This window comes from Phyllobates terribilis, unplaced genomic scaffold (genome assembly GCF_046119375.1).
Source record: "Phyllobates terribilis strain yellow unplaced genomic scaffold, ASM4611937v1 Scaffold_30__1_contigs__length_15301838, whole genome shotgun sequence".
NCBI lineage: Eukaryota > Metazoa > Chordata > Amphibia > Anura > Dendrobatidae > Phyllobates > Phyllobates terribilis.
In genome coordinates this window covers 10,113,183-10,132,473 of record NW_027362790.1, presented here as the reverse complement: position 1 = coordinate 10,132,473, position 19,291 = coordinate 10,113,183, and the positions used below count along the sequence as shown (strand labels likewise).

General features: G+C 44.9%; 15 non-coding genes across 15 annotated transcripts; all 15 read left to right on the top strand.

The window, feature by feature from the left end:
• The first annotated feature begins 502 nt into the window (after nucleotides 1-502).
• On the top strand, nucleotides 503-693 carry LOC141180494 (U2 spliceosomal RNA). Its single transcript, XR_012256234.1, has one exon. It is a non-coding gene; the product is annotated as a U2 spliceosomal RNA (small nuclear RNA).
• A 1,115-nt stretch (nucleotides 694-1,808) lies between these two features.
• LOC141180493 (U2 spliceosomal RNA) lies at nucleotides 1,809-1,999 on the top strand. The gene has a single exon (XR_012256233.1). It is a non-coding gene; the product is annotated as a U2 spliceosomal RNA (small nuclear RNA).
• A 1,118-nt stretch (nucleotides 2,000-3,117) lies between these two features.
• On the top strand, nucleotides 3,118-3,308 carry LOC141179572 (U2 spliceosomal RNA). The gene has a single exon (XR_012255574.1). It is a non-coding gene; the product is annotated as a U2 spliceosomal RNA (small nuclear RNA).
• A 1,115-nt stretch (nucleotides 3,309-4,423) lies between these two features.
• LOC141180492 (U2 spliceosomal RNA) lies at nucleotides 4,424-4,614 on the top strand. The gene has a single exon (XR_012256232.1). It is a non-coding gene; the product is annotated as a U2 spliceosomal RNA (small nuclear RNA).
• Nucleotides 4,615-5,729: 1,115 nt separating this feature from the next.
• LOC141180490 (U2 spliceosomal RNA) lies at nucleotides 5,730-5,920 on the top strand. Its single transcript, XR_012256230.1, has one exon. It is a non-coding gene; the product is annotated as a U2 spliceosomal RNA (small nuclear RNA).
• A 1,115-nt stretch (nucleotides 5,921-7,035) lies between these two features.
• On the top strand, nucleotides 7,036-7,226 carry LOC141179533 (U2 spliceosomal RNA). Its single transcript, XR_012255540.1, has one exon. It is a non-coding gene; the product is annotated as a U2 spliceosomal RNA (small nuclear RNA).
• Nucleotides 7,227-8,341: 1,115 nt separating this feature from the next.
• Nucleotides 8,342-8,532, top strand: LOC141179573 (U2 spliceosomal RNA). Its single transcript, XR_012255575.1, has one exon. It is a non-coding gene; the product is annotated as a U2 spliceosomal RNA (small nuclear RNA).
• A 1,114-nt stretch (nucleotides 8,533-9,646) lies between these two features.
• On the top strand, nucleotides 9,647-9,837 carry LOC141180489 (U2 spliceosomal RNA). Its single transcript, XR_012256229.1, has one exon. It is a non-coding gene; the product is annotated as a U2 spliceosomal RNA (small nuclear RNA).
• A 1,115-nt stretch (nucleotides 9,838-10,952) lies between these two features.
• On the top strand, nucleotides 10,953-11,143 carry LOC141179570 (U2 spliceosomal RNA). Its single transcript, XR_012255572.1, has one exon. It is a non-coding gene; the product is annotated as a U2 spliceosomal RNA (small nuclear RNA).
• Nucleotides 11,144-12,258: 1,115 nt separating this feature from the next.
• LOC141179618 (U2 spliceosomal RNA) lies at nucleotides 12,259-12,449 on the top strand. The gene has a single exon (XR_012255616.1). It is a non-coding gene; the product is annotated as a U2 spliceosomal RNA (small nuclear RNA).
• A 1,118-nt stretch (nucleotides 12,450-13,567) lies between these two features.
• LOC141180488 (U2 spliceosomal RNA) lies at nucleotides 13,568-13,758 on the top strand. Its single transcript, XR_012256228.1, has one exon. It is a non-coding gene; the product is annotated as a U2 spliceosomal RNA (small nuclear RNA).
• Nucleotides 13,759-14,873: 1,115 nt separating this feature from the next.
• On the top strand, nucleotides 14,874-15,064 carry LOC141180487 (U2 spliceosomal RNA). The gene has a single exon (XR_012256227.1). It is a non-coding gene; the product is annotated as a U2 spliceosomal RNA (small nuclear RNA).
• A 1,115-nt stretch (nucleotides 15,065-16,179) lies between these two features.
• LOC141180486 (U2 spliceosomal RNA) lies at nucleotides 16,180-16,370 on the top strand. Its single transcript, XR_012256226.1, has one exon. It is a non-coding gene; the product is annotated as a U2 spliceosomal RNA (small nuclear RNA).
• Nucleotides 16,371-17,488: 1,118 nt separating this feature from the next.
• On the top strand, nucleotides 17,489-17,679 carry LOC141180482 (U2 spliceosomal RNA). Its single transcript, XR_012256224.1, has one exon. It is a non-coding gene; the product is annotated as a U2 spliceosomal RNA (small nuclear RNA).
• A 1,115-nt stretch (nucleotides 17,680-18,794) lies between these two features.
• LOC141180481 (U2 spliceosomal RNA) lies at nucleotides 18,795-18,985 on the top strand. Its single transcript, XR_012256223.1, has one exon. It is a non-coding gene; the product is annotated as a U2 spliceosomal RNA (small nuclear RNA).
• The last annotated feature ends 306 nt before the right edge of the window (nucleotides 18,986-19,291 follow it).

Sequence of the window (19,291 nt, the reverse complement as noted above, 5' to 3'; positions counted from 1 at the left end):
GGTCTCTGTGAGCTTCTCAGCGACATTCAGCCAGCCAGGTATCCTGCCTGCAGTAGATGGAATGTGGCAATGGAACGCTGGCTGCGCGTGTCATAATAGGCTCTGAGCCTTTATATACCTGTGCACAGCAGCAGCCACCTTCAGTCTGCTGCTGGACAGCCAGCAGCAGCAGCAGCAGGAGAGGTATGTAATCAGGAGCCCTCCTGCTAAGGGTAGACAGCTGCTCGTTCCACCCCACCCCCCGCCTTAATTGGTTCTCCTCCCTTCCAACGGTGTTGAGGCGGGTGGGAACAGCAGGGGGTGAAGGTGCTGTGTTTAAAGAGGTGGAATTATGCAGATCTAAAACGCGTGGATTGCAGCAGCAGCAAGCCGAAAAGTGCAGGCATGTAAGGGATCTAGAGGTTGACAACATGTCTTCTTAACGGGAGTCCAGGAGCTCATCTCCACAAATGGACTTTTCAGGATCCTTGGGTGGCTCCGTAGTTTGAAACCAATTCTGGTTATCGCTTCTCGGCCTTTTGGCTAAGATCAAGTGTAGTATCTGTTCTTATCAGTTTAATATCTGATACGTCCCCTATCTGGGGACCATATATTAAATGGATTTTTAGAACAGGGAGATGGAAAAAGAGCTTGCTCTGTCCACTCCACGCATTGACCTGGTATTGCAGTATCTCCAGGACCGGTGCACCCCTTCTTTAATGCAGTTTCTAAAATCAGAAAGAATTGAATTCAATGTTTTTTGTTCATTTTGCTTGTTTGTCGGATTTTGGGATGGACTCTTTGGCTTTGCTTTTCTTCTCCTCATTGGATTTTTCATGTTCAAAGTTGCAGAAGCCAGATTACAAGCTCATTTTGGTTCAACTTCAGCAACTGTGCATTGCATTGCCATGTAATGTGATGCAATGCTATCTTTCTAGCTCTCCCTTTTTACTTCCTTTTGGATAAACAGACATATTAGGCAAGCATTTTGGAGCTTTCACCTAAATAACTACAGGTGGTGAGATAAGCTGCACAATATAATTGACCTTTCAGTATATTGTTGCACACACACCATCTATTTAGCAAATGCCCTTGTTATCAACAGCAGCCTTTTAAACTCACCTGAGCTAACAGGTATGTGCGCTGGTTACTCTGCTGCGCTTAAAATTTCTTTTTTGGTTTGCTACAATGCCTTTTCTGAAACGTTGTCGCCTTCTGCTGGAACACTGACTTCTTTCATTTAATGCCTGCAGACTATAAAAGAGAACCCAACCCAAAAAGTTTGGTTGATTAGTCTGTGGCATTCTGTTAAACTGTTGCTTATGGCGGTCTCTGTGAGCTTCTCAGCGACATTCAGCCAGCCAGGTATCCTGCCTGCAGTAGATGGAATGTGGCAATGGAACGCTGGCTGCGCGTGTCATAATAGGCTCTGAGCCTTTATATACCTGTGCACAGCAGCAGCCACCTTCAGTCTGCTGCTGGACAGCCAGCAGCAGCAGCAGCAGGAGAGGTATGTAATCAGGAGCCCTCCTGCTAAGGGTAGACAGCTGCTCGTTCCACCCCACCCCCCGCCTTAATTGGTTCTCCTCCCTTCCAACGGTGTTGAGGCGGGTGGGAACAGCAGGGGGTGAAGGTGCTGTGTTTAAAGAGGTGGAGTTATGCAGATCTAAAACGCGTGGATTGCAGCAGCAGCAAGCCGAAAAGTGCAGGCATGTAAGGGATCTAGAGGTTGACAACATGTCTTCTTAACGGGAGTCCAGGAGCTCATCTCCACAAATGGACTTTTCAGGATCCTTGGGTGGCTCCGTAGTTTGAAACCAATTCTGGTTATCGCTTCTCGGCCTTTTGGCTAAGATCAAGTGTAGTATCTGTTCTTATCAGTTTAATATCTGATACGTCCCCTATCTGGGGACCATATATTAAATGGATTTTTAGAACAGGGAGATGGAAAAAGAGCTTGCTCTGTCCACTCCACGCATTGACCTGGTATTGCAGTATCTCCAGGACCGGTGCACCCCTTCTTTAATGCAGTTTCTAAAATCAGAAAGAATTGAATTCAATGTTTTTTGTTCATTTTGCTTGTTTGTCGGATTTTGGGATGGACTCTTTGGCTTTGCTTTTCTTCTCCTCATTGGATTTTTCATGTTCAAAGTTGCAGAAGCCAGATTACAAGCTCATTTTGGTTCAACTTCAGCAACTGTGCATTGCATTGCCATGTAATGTGATGCAATGCTATCTTTCTAGCTCTCCCTTTTTACTTCCTTTTGGATAAACAGACATATTAGGCAAGCATTTTGGAGCTTTCACCTAAATAACTACAGGTGGTGAGATAAGCTGCACAATATAATTGACCTTTCAGTATATTGTTGCACACACACCATCTATTTAGCAAATGCCCTTGTTATCAACAGCAGCCTTTTAAACTCACCTGAGCTAACAGGTATGTGCGCTGGTTACTCTGCTGCGCTTAAAATTTCTTTTTTGGTTTGCTTTTTTTTCAATGCCTTTTCTGAAACGTTGTCTCCTTCTGCTGGAACACTGACTTCTTTCATTTAATGCCTGCAGACTATAAAATAGAACCCAACCCAAAAAGTTTGGTTGATTAGTCTGTGGCATTCTGTTAAACTGTTGCTTATGGCGGTCTCTGTGAGCTTCTCAGCGACATTCAGCCAGCCAGGTATCCTGCCTGCAGTAGATGGAATGTGGCAATGGAACGCTGGCTGCGCGTGTCATAATAGGCTCTGAGCCTTTATATACCTGTGCACAGCAGCAGCCACCTTCAGTCTGCTGCTGGACAGCCAGCAGCAGCAGCAGGAGAGGTATGTAATCAGGAGCCCTCCTGCTAAGGGTAGACAGCTGCTCGTTCCACCCCACCCCCCGCCTTAATTGGTTCTCCTCCCTTCCAACGGTGTTGAGGCGGGTGGGAACAGCAGGGGGTGAAGGTGCTGTGTTTAAAGAGGTGGAATTATGCAGATCTAAAACGCGTGGATTGCAGCAGCAGCAAGCCGAAAAGTGCAGGCATGTAAGGGATCTAGAGGTTGACAACATGTCTTCTTAACGGGAGTCCAGGAGCTCATCTCCACAAATGGACTTTTCAGGATCCTTGGGTGGCTCCGTAGTTTGAAACCAATTCTGGTTATCGCTTCTCGGCCTTTTGGCTAAGATCAAGTGTAGTATCTGTTCTTTTCAGTTTAATATCTGATACGTCCCCTATCTGGGGACCATATATTAAATGGATTTTTAGAACAGGGAGATGGAAAAAGAGCTTGCTCTGTCCACTCCACGCATTGACCTGGTATTGCAGTATCTCCAGGACCGGTGCACCCCTTCTTTAATGCAGTTTCTAAAATCAGAAAGAATTGAATTCAATGTTTTTTGTTCATTTTGCTTGTTTGTCGGATTTTGGGATGGACTCTTTGGCTTTGCTTTTCTTCTCCTCAATGGATTTTTCATGTTCAAAGTTGCAGAAGCCAGATTACAAGCTCATTTTGGTTCAACTTCAGCAACTGTGCATTGCATTGCCATGTAATGTGATGCAATGCTATCTTTCTAGCTCTCCCTTTTTACTTCCTTTTGGATAAACAGACATATTAGGCAAGCATTTTGGAGCTTTCACCTAAATAACTACAGGTGGTGAGATAAGCTGCACAATATAATTGACCTTTCAGTATATTGTTGCACACACACCATCTATTTAGCAAATGCCCTTGTTATCAACAGCAGCCTTTTAAACTCACCTGAGCTAACAGGTATGTGCGCTGGTTACTCTGCTGCGCTTAAAATTTCTTTTTTGGTTTGCTACAATGCCTTTTCTGAAACGTTGTCTCCTTCTGCTGGAACACTGACTTCTTTCATTTAATGCCTGCAGACTATAAAAGAGAACCCAACCCAAAAAGTTTGGTTGATTAGTCTGTGGCATTCTGTTAAACTGTTGCTTATGGCGGTCTCTGTGAGCTTCTCAGCGACATTCAGCCAGCCAGGTATCCTGCCTGCAGTAGATGGAATGTGGCAATGGAACGCTGGCTGCGCGTGTCATAATAGGCTCTGAGCCTTTATATACCTGTGCACAGCAGCAGCCACCTTCAGTCTGCTGCTGGACAGCCAGCAGCAGCAGCAGCAGGAGAGGTATGTAATCAGGAGCCCTCCTGCTAAGGGTAGACAGCTGCTCGTTCCACCCCACCCCCCGCCTTAATTGGTTCTCCTCCCTTCCAACGGTGTTGAGGCGGGTGGGAACAGCAGGGGGTGAAGGTGCTGTGTTTAAAGAGGTGGAGTTATGCAGATCTAAAACACGTGGATTGCAGCAGCAGCAAGCCGAAAAGTGCAGGCATGTAAGGGATCTAGAGGTTGACAACATGTCTTCTTAACGGGAGTCCAGGAGCTCATCTCCACAAATGGACTTTTCAGGATCCTTGGGTGGCTCCGTAGTTTGAAACCAATTCTGGTTATCGCTTCTCGGCCTTTTGGCTAAGATCAAGTGTAGTATCTGTTCTTATCAGTTTAATATCTGATACGTCCCCTATCTGGGGACCATATATTAAATGGATTTTTAGAACAGGGAGATGGAAAAAGAGCTTGCTCTGTCCACTCCACGCATTGACCTGGTATTGCAGTATCTCCAGGACCGGTGCACCCCTTCTTTAATGCAGTTTCTAAAATCAGAAAGAATTGAATTCAATGTTTTTTGTTCATTTTGCTTGTTTGTCGGATTTTGGGATGGACTCTTTGGCTTTGCTTTTCTTCTCCTCATTGGATTTTTCATGTTCAAAGTTGCAGAAGCCAGATTACAAGCTCATTTTGGTTCAACTTCAGCAACTGTGCATTGCATTGCCATGTAATGTGATGCAATGCTATCTTTCTAGCTCTCCCTTTTTACTTCCTTTTGGATAAACAGACATATTAGGCAAGCATTTTGGAGCTTTCACCTAAATAACTACAGGTGGTGAGATAAGCTGCACAATATAATTGACCTTTCAGTATATTGTTGCACACACACCATCTATTTAGCAAATGCCCTTGTTATCAACAGCAGCCTTTTAAACTCACCTGAGCTAACAGGTATGTGCGCTGGTTACTCTGCTGCGCTTAAAATTTCTTTTTTGGTTTGCTACAATGCCTTTTCTGAAACGTTGTCTCCTTCTGCTGGAACACTGACTTCTTTCATTTAATGCCTGCAGACTATAAAAGAGAACCCAACCCAAAAAGTTTGGTTGATTAGTCTGTGGCATTCTGTTAAACTGTTGCTTATGGCGGTCTCTGTGAGCTTCTCAGCGACATTCAGCCAGCCAGGTATCCTGCCTGCAGTAGATGGAATGTGGCAATGGAACGCTGGCTGCGCGTGTCATAATAGGCTCTGAGCCTTTATATACCTGTGCACAGCAGCAGCCACCTTCAGTCTGCTGCTGGACAGCCAGCAGCAGCAGCAGCAGGAGAGGTATGTAATCAGGAGCCCTCCTGCTAAGGGTAGACAGCTGCTCGTTCCACCCCACCCCCCGCTTTAATTGGTTCTCCTCCCTTCCAACGGTGTTGAGGCGGGTGGGAACAGCAGGGGGTGAAGGTGCTGTGTTTAAAGAGGTGGAGTTATGCAGATCTAAAACGCGTGGATTGCAGCAGCAGCAAGCCGAAAAGTGCAGGCATGTAAGGGATCTAGAGGTTGACAACATGTCTTCTTAACGGGAGTCCAGGAGCTCATCTCCACAAATGGACTTTTCAGGATCCTTGGGTGGCTCCGTAGTTTGAAACCAATTCTGGTTATCGCTTCTCGGCCTTTTGGCTAAGATCAAGTGTAGTATCTGTTCTTATCAGTTTAATATCTGATACGTCCCCTATCTGGGGACCATATATTAAATGGATTTTTAGAACAGGGAGATGGAAAAAGAGCTTGCTCTGTCCACTCCACGCATTGACCTGGTATTGCAGTATCTCCAGGACCGGTGCACCCCTTCTTTAATGCAGTTTCTAAAATCAGAAAGAATTGAATTCAATGTTTTTTGTTCATTTTGCTTGTTTGTCGGATTTTGGGATGGACTCATTAGCTTTGCTTTTCTTCTCCTCATTGGATTTTTCATGTTCAAAGTTGCAGAAGCCAGATTACAAGCTCATTTTGGTTCAACTTCAGCAACTGTGCATTGCATTGCCATGTAATGTGATGCAATGCTATCTTTCTAGCTCTCCCTTTTTACTTCCTTTTGGATAAACAGACATATTAGGCAAGAATTTTGGAGCTTTCACCTAAATAACTACAGGTGGTGAGATAAGCTGCACAATATAATTGACCTTTCAGTATATTGTTGCACACACACCATCTATTTAGCAAATGCCCTTGTTATCAACAGCAGCCTTTTAAACTCACCTGAGCTAACAGGTATGTGCGCTGGTTACTCTGCTGCGCTTAAAATTTCTTTTTTGGTTTGCTACAATGCCTTTTCTGAAACGTTGTCTCCTTCTGCTGGAACACTGACTTCTTTCATTTAATGCCTGCAGACTATAAAAGAGAACCCAACCCAAAAAGTTTGGTTGATTAGTCTGTGGCATTCTGTTAAACTGTTGCTTATGGCGGTCTCTGTGAGCTTCTCAGCGACATTCAGCCAGCCAGGTATCCTGCCTGCAGTAGATGGAATGTGGCAATGGAACGCTGGCTGCGCGTGTCATAATAGGCTCTGAGCCTTTATATACCTGTGCACAGCAGCAGCCACCTTCAGTCTGCTGCTGGACAGCCAGCAGCAGCAGCAGCAGGAGAGGTATGTAATCAGGAGCCCTCCTGCTAAGGGTAGACAGCTGCTCGTTCCACCCCACCCCCCGCCTTAATTGGTTCTCCTCCCTTCCAACGGTGTTGAGGCGGGTGGGAACAGCAGGGGGTGAAGGTGCTGTGTTTAAAGAGGTGGAGTTATGCAGATCTAAAACGCGTGGATTGCAGCAGCAGCAAGCCGAAAAGTGCAGGCATGTAAGGGATCTAGAGGTTGACAACATGTCTTCTTAACGGGAGTCCAGGAGCTCATCTCCACAAATGGACTTTTCAGGATCCTTGGGTGGCTCCGTAGTTTGAAACCAATTCTGGTTATCGCTTCTCGGCCTTTTGGCTAAGATCAAGTGTAGTATCTGTTCTTATCAGTTTAATATCTGATACGTCCCCTATCTGGGGACCATATATTAAATGGATTTTTAGAACAGGGAGATGGAAAAAGAGCTTGCTCTGTCCACTCCACGCATTGACCTGGTATTGCAGTATCTCCAGGACCGGAGCACCCCTTCTTTAATGCAGTTTCTAAAATCAGAAAGAATTGAATTCAATGTTTTTTGTTCATTTTGCTTGTTTGTCGGATTTTGGGATGGACTCTTTGGCTTTGCTTTTCTTCTCCTCATTGGATTTTTCATGTTCAAAGTTGCAGAAGCCAGATTACAAGCTCATTTTGGTTCAACTTCAGCAACTGTGCATTGCATTGCCATGTAATGTGATGCAATGCTATCTTTCTAGCTCTCCCTTTTTACTTCCTTTTGGATAAACAGACATATTAGGCAAGCATTTTGGAGCTTTCACCTAAATAACTACAGGTGGTGAGATAAGCTGCACAATATAATTGACCTTTCAGTATATTGTTGCACACACACCATCTATTTAGCAAATGCCCTTGTTATCAACAGCAGCCTTTTAAACTCACCTGAGCTAACAGGTATGTGCGCTGGTTACTCTGCTGCGCTTAAAATTTCTTTTTTGGTTTGCTACAATGCCTTTTCTGAAACGTTGTCTCCTTCTGCTGGAACACTGACTTCTTTCATTTAATGCCTGCAGACTATAAAAGAGAACCCAACCCAAAAAGTTTGGTTGATTAGTCTGTGGCATTCTGTTAAACTGTTGCTTATGGCGGTCTCTGTGAGCTTCTCAGCGACATTCAGCCAGCCAGGTATCCTGCCTGCAGTAGATGGAATGTGGCAATGGAACGCTGGCTGCGCGTGTCATAATAGGCTCTGAGCCTTTATATACCTGTGCACAGCAGCAGCCACCTTCAGTCTGCTGCTGGACAGCCAGCAGCAGCAGCAGCAGGAGAGGTATGTAATCAGGAGCCCTCCTGCTAAGGGTAGACAGCTGCTCGTTCCACCCCACCCCCCGCCTTAATTGGTTCTCCTCCCTTCCAACGGTGTTGAGGCGGGTGGGAACAGCAGGGGGTGAAGGTGCTGTGTTTAAAGAGGTGGAGTTATGCAGATCTAAAACGCGTGGATTGCAGCAGCAGCAAGCCGAAAAGTGCAGGCATGTAAGGGATCTAGAGGTTGACAACATGTCTTCTTAACGGGAGTCCAGGAGCTCATCTCCACAAATGGACTTTTCAGGATCCTTGGGTGGCTCCGTAGTTTGAAACCAATTCTGGTTATCGCTTCTCGGCCTTTTGGCTAAGATCAAGTGTAGTATCTGTTCTTATCAGTTTAATATCTGATACGTCCCCTATCTGGGGACCATATATTAAATGGATTTTTAGAACAGGGAGATGGAAAGAGAGCTTGCTCTGTCCACTCCACGCATTGACCTGGTATTGCAGTATCTCCAGGACCGGAGCACCCCTTCTTTAATGCAGTTTCTAAAATCAGAAAGAATTGAATTCAATGTTTTTTGTTCATTTTGCTTGTTTGTCGGATTTTGGGATGGACTCTTTGGCTTTGCTTTTCTTCTCCTCATTGGATTTTTCATGTTCAAAGTTGCAGAAGCCAGATTACAAGCTCATTTTGGTTCAACTTCAGCAACTGTGCATTGCATTGCCATGTAATGTGATGCAATGCTATCTTTCTAGCTCTCCCTTTTTACTTCCTTTTGGATAAACAGACATATTAGGCAAGCATTTTGGAGCTTTCACCTAAATAACTACAGGTGGTGAGATAAGCTGCACAATATAATTGACCTTTCAGTATATTGTTGCACACACACCATCTATTTAGCAAATGCCCTTGTTATCAACAGCAGCCTTTTAAACTCACCTGAGCTAACAGGTATGTGCGCTGGTTACTCTGCTGCGCTTAAAATTTCTTTTTTGGTTTGCTACAATGCCTTTTCTGAAACGTTGTCTCCTTCTGCTGGAACACTGACTTCTTTCATTTAATGCCTGCAGACTATAAAAGAGAACCCAACCCAAAAAGTTTGGTTGATTAGTCTGTGGCATTCTGTTAAACTGTTGTTATGGCGGTCTCTGTGAGCTTCTCAGCGACATTCAGCCAGCCAGGTATCCTGCCTGCAGTAGATGGAATGTGGCAATGGAACGCTGGCTGCGCGTGTCATAATAGGTTCTGAGCCTTTATATACCTGTGCACAGCAGCAGCCACCTTCAGTCTGCTGCTGGACAGCCAGCAGCAGCAGCAGCAGGAGAGGTATGTAATCAGGAGCCCTCCTGCTAAGGGTAGACAGCTGCTCGTTCCACCCCACCCCCCGCCTTAATTGGTTCTCCTCCCTTCCAACGGTGTTGAGGCGGGTGGGAACAGCAGGGGGTGAAGGTGCTGTGTTTAAAGAGGTGGAGTTTTGCAGATCTAAAACGCGTGGATTGCAGCAGCAGCAAGCCGAAAAGTGCAGGCATGTAAGGGATCTAGAGGTTGACAACATGTCTTCTTAACGGGAGTCCAGGAGCTCATCTCCACAAATGGACTTTTCAGGATCCTTGGGTGGCTCCGTAGTTTGAAACCAATTCTGGTTATCGCTTCTCGGCCTTTTGGCTAAGATCAAGTGTAGTATCTGTTCTTATCAGTTTAATATCTGATACGTCCCCTATCTGGGGACCATATATTAAATGGATTTTTAGAACAGGGAGATGGAAAAAGAGCTTGCTCTGTCCACTCCACGCATTGACCTGGTATTGCAGTATCTCCAGGACCGGTGCACCCCTTCTTTAATGCAGTTTCTAAAATCAGAAAGAATTAAATTCAATGTTTTTTGTTCATTTTGCTTGTTTGTCGGATTTTGGGATGGACTCTTTGGCTTTGCTTTTCTTCTCCTCATTGGATTTTTCATGTTCAAAGTTGCAGAAGCCAGATTACAAGCTCATTTTGGTTCAACTTCAGCAACTGTGCATTGCATTGCCATGTAATGTGATGCAATGCTATCTTTCTAGCTCTCCCTTTTTACTTCCTTTTGGATAAACAGACATATTAGGCAAGCATTTTGGAGCTTTCACCTAAATAACTACAGGTGGTGAGATAAGCTGCACAATATAATTGACCTTTCAGTATATTGTTGCACACACACCATCTATTTAGCAAATGCCCTTGTTATCAACAGCAGCCTTTTAAACTCACCTGAGCTAACAGGTATGTGCGCTGGTTACTCTGCTGCGCTTAAAATTTCTTTTTTGGTTTGCTACAATGCCTTTTCTGAAACGTTGTCTCCTTCTGCTGGAACACTGACTTCTTTCATTTAATGCCTGCAGACTATAAAAGAGAACCCAACCCAAAAAGTTTGGTTGATTAGTCTGTGGCATTCTGTTAAACTGTTGCTTATGGCGGTCTCTGTGAGCTTCTCAGCGACATTCAGCCAGCCAGGTATCCTGCCTGCAGTAGATGGAATGTGGCAATGGAACGCTGGCTGCGCGTGTCATAATAGGCTCTGAGCCTTTATATACCTGTGCACAGCAGCAGCCACCTTCAGTCTGCTGCTGGACAGCCAGCAGCAGCAGCAGCAGGAGAGGTATGTAATCAGGAGCCCTCCTGCTAAGGGTAGACAGCTGCTCGTTCCACCCCACCCCCCGCCTTAATTGGTTCTCCTCCCTTCCAACGGTGTTGAGGCGGGTGGGAACAGCAGGGGGTGAAGGTGCTGTGTTTAAAGAGGTGGAGTTATGCAGATCTAAAACGCGTGGATTGCAGCAGCAGCAAGCCGAAAAGTGCAGGCATGTAAGGGATCTAGAGGTTGACAACATGTCTTCTTAACGGGAGTCCAGGAGCTCATCTCCACAAATGGACTTTTCAGGATCCTTGGGTGGCTCCGTAGTTTGAAACCAATTCTGGTTATCGCTTCTCGGCCTTTTGGCTAAGATCAAGTGTAGTATCTGTTCTTATCAGTTTAATATCTGATACGTCCCCTATCTGGGGACCATATATTAAATGGATTTTTAGAACAGGGAGATGGAAAAAGAGCTTGCTCTGTCCACTCCACCCATTGACCTGGTATTGCAGTATCTCCAGGACCGGTGCACCCCTTCTTTAATGCAGTTTCTAAAATCAGAAAGAATTGAATTCAATGTTTTTTGTTCATTTTGCTTGTTTGTCGGATTTTGGGATGGACTCTTTGGCTTTGCTTTTCTTCTCCTCATTGGATTTTTCATGTTCAAAGTTGCAGAAGCCAGATTACAAGCTCATTTTGGTTCAACTTCAGCAACTGTGCATTGCATTGCCATGTAATGTGATGCAATGCTATCTTTCTAGCTCTCCCTTTTTACTTCCTTTTGGATAAACAGACATATTAGGCAAGCATTTTGGAGCTTTCACCTAAATAACTACAGGTGGTGAGATAAGCTGCACAATATAATTGACCTTTCAGTATATTGTTGCACACACACCATCTATTTAGCAAATGCCCTTGTTATCAACAGCAGCCTTTTAAACTCACCTGAGCTAACAGGTATGTGCGCTGGTTACTCTGCTGCGCTTAAAATTTCTTTTTTGGTTTGCTACAATGCCTTTTCTGAAACGTTGTCTCCTTCTGCTGGAACACTGACTTCTTTCATTTAATGCCTGCAGACTATAAAAGAGAACCCAACCCAAAAAGTTTGGTTGATTAGTCTGTGGCATTCTGTTAAACTGTTGCTTATGGCGGTCTCTGTGAGCTTCTCAGCGACATTCAGCCAGCCAGGTATCCTGCCTGCAGTAGATGGAATGTGGCAATGGAACGCTGGCTGCGCGTGTCATAATAGGTTCTGAGCCTTTATATACCTGTGCACAGCAGCAGCCACCTTCAGTCTGCTGCTGGACAGCCAGCAGCAGCAGCAGCAGGAGAGGTATGTAATCAGGAGCCCTCCTGCTAAGGGTAGACAGCTGCTCGTTCCACCCCACCCCCCGCCTTAATTGGTTCTCCTCCCTTCCAACGGTGTTGAGGCGGGTGGGAACAGCAGGGGGTGAAGGTGCTGTGTTTAAAGAGGTGGAGTTTTGCAGATCTAAAACGCGTGGATTGCAGCAGCAGCAAGCCGAAAAGTGCAGGCATGTAAGGGATCTAGAGGTTGACAACATGTCTTCTTAACGGGAGTCCAGGAGCTCATCTCCACAAATGGACTTTTCAGGATCCTTGGGTGGCTCCGTAGTTTGAAACCAATTCTGGTTATCGCTTCTCGGCATTTTGGCTAAGATCAAGTGTAGTATCTGTTCTTATCAGTTTAATATCTGATACGTCCCCTATCTGGGGACCATATATTAAATGGATTTTTAGAACAGGGAGATGGAAAAAGAGCTTGCTCTGTCCACTCCACGCATTGACCTGGTATTGCAGTATCTCCAGGACCGGTGCACCCCTTCTTTAATGCAGTTTCTAAAATCAGAAAGAATTAAATTCAATGTTTTTTGTTCATTTTGCTTGTTTGTCGGATTTTGGGATGGACTCTTTGGCTTTGCTTTTCTTCTCCTCATTGGATTTTTCATGTTCAAAGTTGCAGAAGCCAGATTACAAGCTCATTTTGGTTCAACTTCAGCAACTGTGCATTGCATTGCCATGTAATGTGATGCAATGCTATCTTTCTAGCTCTCCCTTTTTACTTCCTTTTGGATAAACAGACATATTAGGCAAGCATTTTGGAGCTTTCACCTAAATAACTACAGGTGGTGAGATAAGCTGCACAATATAATTGACCTTTCAGTATATTGTTGCACACACACCATCTATTTAGCAAATGCCCTTGTTATCAACAGCAGCCTTTTAAACTCACCTGAGCTAACAGGTATGTGCGCTGGTTACTCTGCTGCGCTTAAAATTTCTTTTTTGGTTTGCTACAATGCCTTTTCTGAAACGTTGTCTCCTTCTGCTGGAACAATGACTTCTTTCATTTAATGCCTGCAGACTATAAAAGAGAACCCAACCCAAAAAGTTTGGTTGATTAGTCTGTGGCATTCTGTTAAACTGTTGCTTATGGCGGTCTCTGTGAGCTTCTCGGCGACATTCAGCCAGCCAGGTATCCTGCCTGCAGTAGATGGAATGTGGCAATGGAACGCTGGCTGCGCGTGTCATAATAGGCTCTGAGCCTTTATATACCTGTGCACAGCAGCAGCCACCTTCAGTCTGCTGCTGGACAGCCAGCAGCAGCAGCAGCAGCAGGAGAGGTATGTAATCAGGAGCCCTCCTGCTAAGGGTAGACAGCTGCTCGTTCCACCCCACCCCCCGCCTTAATTGGTTCTCCTCCCTTCCAACGGTGTTGAGGCGGGTGGGAACAGCAGGGGGTGAAGGTGCTGTGTTTAAAGAGGTGGAGTTATGCAGATCTAAAACGCGTGGATTGCAGCATCAGCAAGCCGAAAAGTGCAGGCATGTAAGGGATCTAGAGGTTGACAACATGTCTTCTTAACGGGAGTCCAGGAGCTCATCTCCACAAATGGACTTTTCAGGATCCTTGGGTGGCTCCGTAGTTTGAAACCAATTCTGGTTATCGCTTCTCGGCCTTTTGGCTAAGATCAAGTGTAGTATCTGTTCTTATCAGTTTAATATCTGATACGTCCCCTATCTGGGGACCATATATTAAATGGATTTTTAGAACAGGGAGATGGAAAAAGAGCTTGCTCTGTCCACTCCACGCATTGACCTGGTATTGCAGTATCTCCAGGACCGGTGCACCCCTTCTTTAATGCAGTTTCTAAAATCAGAAAGAATTGAATTCAATGTTTATTGTTCATTTTGCTTGTTTGTCGGATTTTGGGATGGACTCTTTGGCTTTGCTTTTCTTCTCCTCATTGGATTTTTCATGTTCAAAGTTGCAGAAGCCAGATTACAAGCTCATTTTGGTTCAACTTCAGCAACTGTGCATTGCATTGCCATGTAATGTGATGCAATGCTATCTTTCTAGCTCTCCCTTTTTACTTCCTTTTGGATAAACAGACATATTAGGCAAGCATTTTGGAGCTTTCACCTAAATAACTACAGGTGGTGAGATAAGCTGCACAATATAATTGACCTTTCAGTATATTGTTGCACACACACCATCTATTTAGCAAATGCCCTTGTTATCAACAGCAGCCTTTTAAACTCACCTGAGCTAACAGGTATGTGCGCTGGTTACTCTGCTGCGCTTAAAATTTCTTTTTTGGTTTGCTACAATGCCTTTTCTGAAACGTTGTCTCCTTCTGCTGGAACACTGACTTCTTTCATTTAATGCCTGCAGACTATAAAAGAGAACCCAACCCAAAAAGTTTGGTTGATTAGTCTGTGGCATTCTGTTAAACTGTTGCTTATGGCGGTCTCTGTGAGCTTCTCAGCGACATTCAGCCAGCCAGGTATCCTGCCTGCAGTAGATGGAATGTGGCAATGGAACGCTGGCTGCGCGTGTCATAATAGGCTCTGAGCCTTTATATACCTGTGCACAGCAGCAGCCACCTTCAGTCTGCTGCTGGACAGCCAGCAGCAGCAGCAGCAGGAGAGGTATGTAATCAGGAGCCCTCCTGCTAAGGGTAGACAGCTGCTCGTTCCACCCCACCCCCCGCCTTAATTGGTTCTCCTCCCTTCCAACGGTGTTGAGGCGGGTGGGAACAGCAGGGGGTGAAGGTGCTGTGTTTAAAGAGGTGGAGTTATGCAGATCTAAAACGCGTGGATTGCAGCAGCAGCAAGCCGAAAAGTGCAGGCATGTAAGGGATCTAGAGGTTGACAACATGTCTTCTTAACGGGAGTCCAGGAGCTCATCTCCACAAATGGACTTTTCAGGATCCTTGGGTGGCTCCGTAGTTTGAAACCAATTCTGGTTATCGCTTCTCGGCCTTTTGGCTAAGATCAAGTGTAGTATCTGTTCTTATCAGTTTAATATCTGATACGTCCCCTATCTGGGGACCATATATTAAATGGATTTTTAGAACAGGGAGATGGAAAAAGAGCTTGCTCTGTCCACTCCACGCATTGACCTGGTATTGCAGTATCTCCAGGACCGGTGCACCCCTTCTTTAATGCAGTTTCTAAAATCAGAAAGAATTGAATTCAATGTTTTTTGTTCATTTTGCTTGTTTGTCGGATTTTGGGATGGACTCTTTGGCTTTGCTTTTCTTCTCCTCATTGGATTTTTCATGTTCAAAGTTGCAGAAGCCAGATTACAAGCTCATTTTAGTTCAACTTCAGCAACTGTGCATTGCATTGCCATGTAATGTGATGCAATGCTATCTTTCTAGCTCTCCCTTTTTACTTCCTTTTGGATAAACAGACATATTAGGCAAGCATTTTGGAGCTTTCACCTAAATAACTACAGGTGGTGAGATAAGCTGCACAATATAATTGACCTTTCAGTATATTGTTGCACACACACCATCTATTTAGCAAATGCCCTTGTTATCAACAGCAGCCTTTTAAACTCACCTGAGCTAACAGGTATGTGCGCTGGTTACTCTGCTGCGCTTAAAATTTCTTTTTTGGTTTGCTACAATGCCTTTTCTGAAACGTTGTCTCCTTCTGCTGGAACACTGACTTCTTTCATTTAATGCCTGCAGACTATAAAAGAGAACCCAACCCAAAAAGTTTGGTTGATTAGTCTGTGGCATTCTGTTAAACTGTTGCTTATGGCGGTCTCTGTGAGCTTCTCAGCGACATTCAGCTAGCCAGGTATCCTGCCTGCAGTAGATGGAATGTGGCAATGGAACGCTGGCTGCGCGTGTCATAATAGGTTCTGAGCCTTTATATACCTGTGCACAGCAGCAGCCACCTTCAGTCTGCTGCTGGACAGCCAGCAGCAGCAGCAGCAGGAGAGGTATGTAATCAGGAGCCCTCCTGCTAAGGGTAGACAGCTGCTCGTTCCACCCCACCCCCCGCCTTAATTGGTTCTCCTCCCTTCCAACGGTGTTGAGGCGGGTGGGAACAGCAGGGGGTGAAGGTGCTGTGTTTAAAGAGGTGGAGTTTTGCAGATCTAAAACGCGTGGATTGCAGCAGCAGCAAGCCGAAAAGTGCAGGCATGTAAGGGATCTAGAGGTTGACAACATGTCTTCTTAACGGGAGTCCAGGAGCTCATCTCCACAAATGGACTTTTCAGGATCCTTGGGTGGCTCCGTAGTTTGAAACCAATTCTGGTTATCGCTTCTCGGCCTTTTGGCTAAGATCAAGTGTAGTATCTGTTCTTATCAGTTTAATATCTGATACGTCCCCTATCTGGGGACCATATATTAAATGGATTTTTAGAACAGGGAGATGGAAAAAGAGCTTGCTCTGTCCACTCCACGCATTGACCTGGTATTGCAGTATCTCCAGGACCGGTGCACCCCTTCTTTAATGCAGTTTCTAAAATCAGAAAGAATTAAATTCAATGTTTTTTGTTCATTTTGCTTGTTTGTCGGATTTTGGGATGGACTCTTTGGCTTTGCTTTTCTTCTCCTCATTGGATTTTTCATGTTCAAAGTTGCAGAAGCCAGATTACAAGCTCATTTTGGTTCAACTTCAGCAACTGTGCATTGCATTGCCATGTAATGTGATGCAATGCTATCTTTCTAGCTCTCCCTTTTTACTTCCTTTTGGATAAACAGACATATTAGGCAAGCATTTTGGAGCTTTCACCTAAATAACTACAGGTGGTGAGATAAGCTGCACAATATAATTGACCTTTCAGTATATTGTTGCACACACACCATCTATTTAGCAAATGCCCTTGTTATCAACAGCAGCCTTTTAAACTCACCTGAGCTAACAGGTATGTGCGCTGGTTACTCTGCTGCGCTTAAAATTTCTTTTTTGGTTTGCTACAATGCCTTTTCTGAAACGTTGTCTCCTTCTGCTGGAACACTGACTTCTTTCATTTAATCCCTGCAGACTATAAAAGAGAACCCAACCCAAAAAGTTTGGTTGATTAGTCTGTGGCATTCTGTTAAACTGTTGCTTATGGCGGTCTCTGTGAGCTTCTCGGCGACATTCAGCCAGCCAGGTATCCTGCCTGCAGTAGATGGAATGTGGCAATGGAACGCTGGCTGCGCGTGTCATAATAGGCTCTGAGCCTTTATATACCTGTGCACAGCAGCAGCCACCTTCAGTCTGCTGCTGGACAGCCAGCAGCAGCAGCAGCAGCAGGAGAGGTATGTAATCAGGAGGCCTCCTGCTAAGGGTAGACAGCTGCTCGTTCCACCCCACCCCCCGCCTTAATTGGTTCTCCTCCCTTCCAACGGTGTTGAGGCGGGTGGGAACAGCAGGGGGTGAAGGTGCTGTGTTTAAAGAGGTGGAGTTATGCAGATCTAAAACGCGTGGATTGCAGCATCAGCAAGCCGAAAAGTGCAGGCATGTAAGGGATCTAGAGGTTGACAACATGTCTTCTTAACGGGAGTCCAGGAGCTCATCTCCACAAATGGACTTTTCAGGATCCTTGGGTGGCTCCGTAGTTTGAAACCAATTCTGGTTATCGCTTCTCGGCCTTTTGGCTAAGATCAAGTGTAGTATCTGTTCTTATCAGTTTAATATCTGATACGTCCCCTATCTGGGGACCATATATTAAATGGATTTTTAGAACAGGGAGATGGAAAAAGAGCTTGCTCTGTCCACTCCACGCATTGACCTGGTATTGCAGTATCTCCAGGACCGGTGCACCCCTTCTTTAATGCAGTTTCTAAAATCAGAAAGAATTGAATTCAATGTTTATTGTTCATTTTGCTTGTTTGTCGGATTTTGGGATGGACTCTTTGGCTTTGCTTTTCTTCTCCTCATTGGATTTTTCATGTTCAAAGTTGCAGAAGCCAGATTACAAGCTCATTTTGGTTCAACTTCAGCAACTGTGCATTGCATTGCCATGTAATGTGATGCAATGCTATCTTTCTAGCTCTCCCTTTTTACTTCCTTTTGGATAAACAGACATATTAGGCAAGCATTTTGGAGCTTTCACCTAAATAACTACAGGTGGTGAGATAAGCTGCACAATATAATTGACCTTTCAGTATATTGTTGCACACACACCATCTATTTAGCAAATGCCCTTGTTATCAACAGCAGCCTTTTAAACTCACCTGAGCTAACAGGTATGTGCGCTGGTTACTCTGCTGCGCTTAAAATTTCTTTTTTGGTTTGCTACAATGCCTTTTCTGAAACGTTGTCTCCTTCTGCTGGAACACTGACTTCTTTCATTTAATGCCTGCAGACTATAAAAGAGAACCCAACCCAAAAAGTTTGGTTGATTAGTCTGTGGCATTCTGTTAAACTGTTGCTTATGGCGGTCTCTGTGAGCTTCTCAGCGACATTCAGCCAGCCAGGTATCCTGCCTGCAGTAGATGGAATGTGGCAATGGAACGCTGGCTGCGCGTGTCATAATAGGCTCTGAGCCTTTATATACCTGTGCACAGCAGCAGCCACCTTCAGTCTGCTGCTGGACAGCCAGCAGCAGCAGCAGCAGGAGAGGTATGTAATCAGGAGCCCTCCTGCTAAGGGTAGACAGCTGCTCGTTCCACCCCACCCCCCGCCTTAATTGGTTCTCCTCCCTTCCAACGGTGTTGAGGCGGGTGGGAACAGCAGGGGGTGAAGGTGCTGTGTTTAAAGAGGTGGAGTTATGCAGATCTAAAACGCGTGGATTGCAGCAGCAGCAAGCCGAAAAGTGCAGGCATGTAAGGGATCTAGAGGTTGACAACATGTCTTCTTAACGGGAGTCCAGGAGCTCATCTCCACAAATAGACTTTTCAGGATCCTTGGGTGGCTCCGTAGTTTGAAACCAATTCTGGTTATCGCTTCTCGGCCTTTTGGCTAAGATCAAGTGTAGTATCTGTTCTTATCAGTTTAATATCTGATACGTCCCCTATCTGGGGACCATATATTAAATGGATTTTTAGAACAGGGAGATGGAAAAAGAGCTTGCTCTGTCCACTCCACGCATTGACCTGGTATTGCAGTATCTCCAGGACCGGTGCACCCCTTCTTTAATGCAGTTTCTAAAATCAGAAAGAATTGAATTCAATGTTTTTTGTTCATTTTGCTTGTTTGTCGGATTTTGGGATGGACTCTTTGGCTTTGCTTTTCTTCTCCTCATTGGATTTTTCATGTTCAAAGTTGCAGAAGCCAGATTACAAGCTCATTTTAGTTCAACTTCAGCAACTGTGCATTGCATTGCCATGTAATGTGATGCAATGCTATCTTTCTAGCTCTCCCTTTTTACTTCCTTTTGGATAAACAGACATATTAGGCAAGCATTTTGGAGCTTTCACCTAAATAACTACAGGTGGT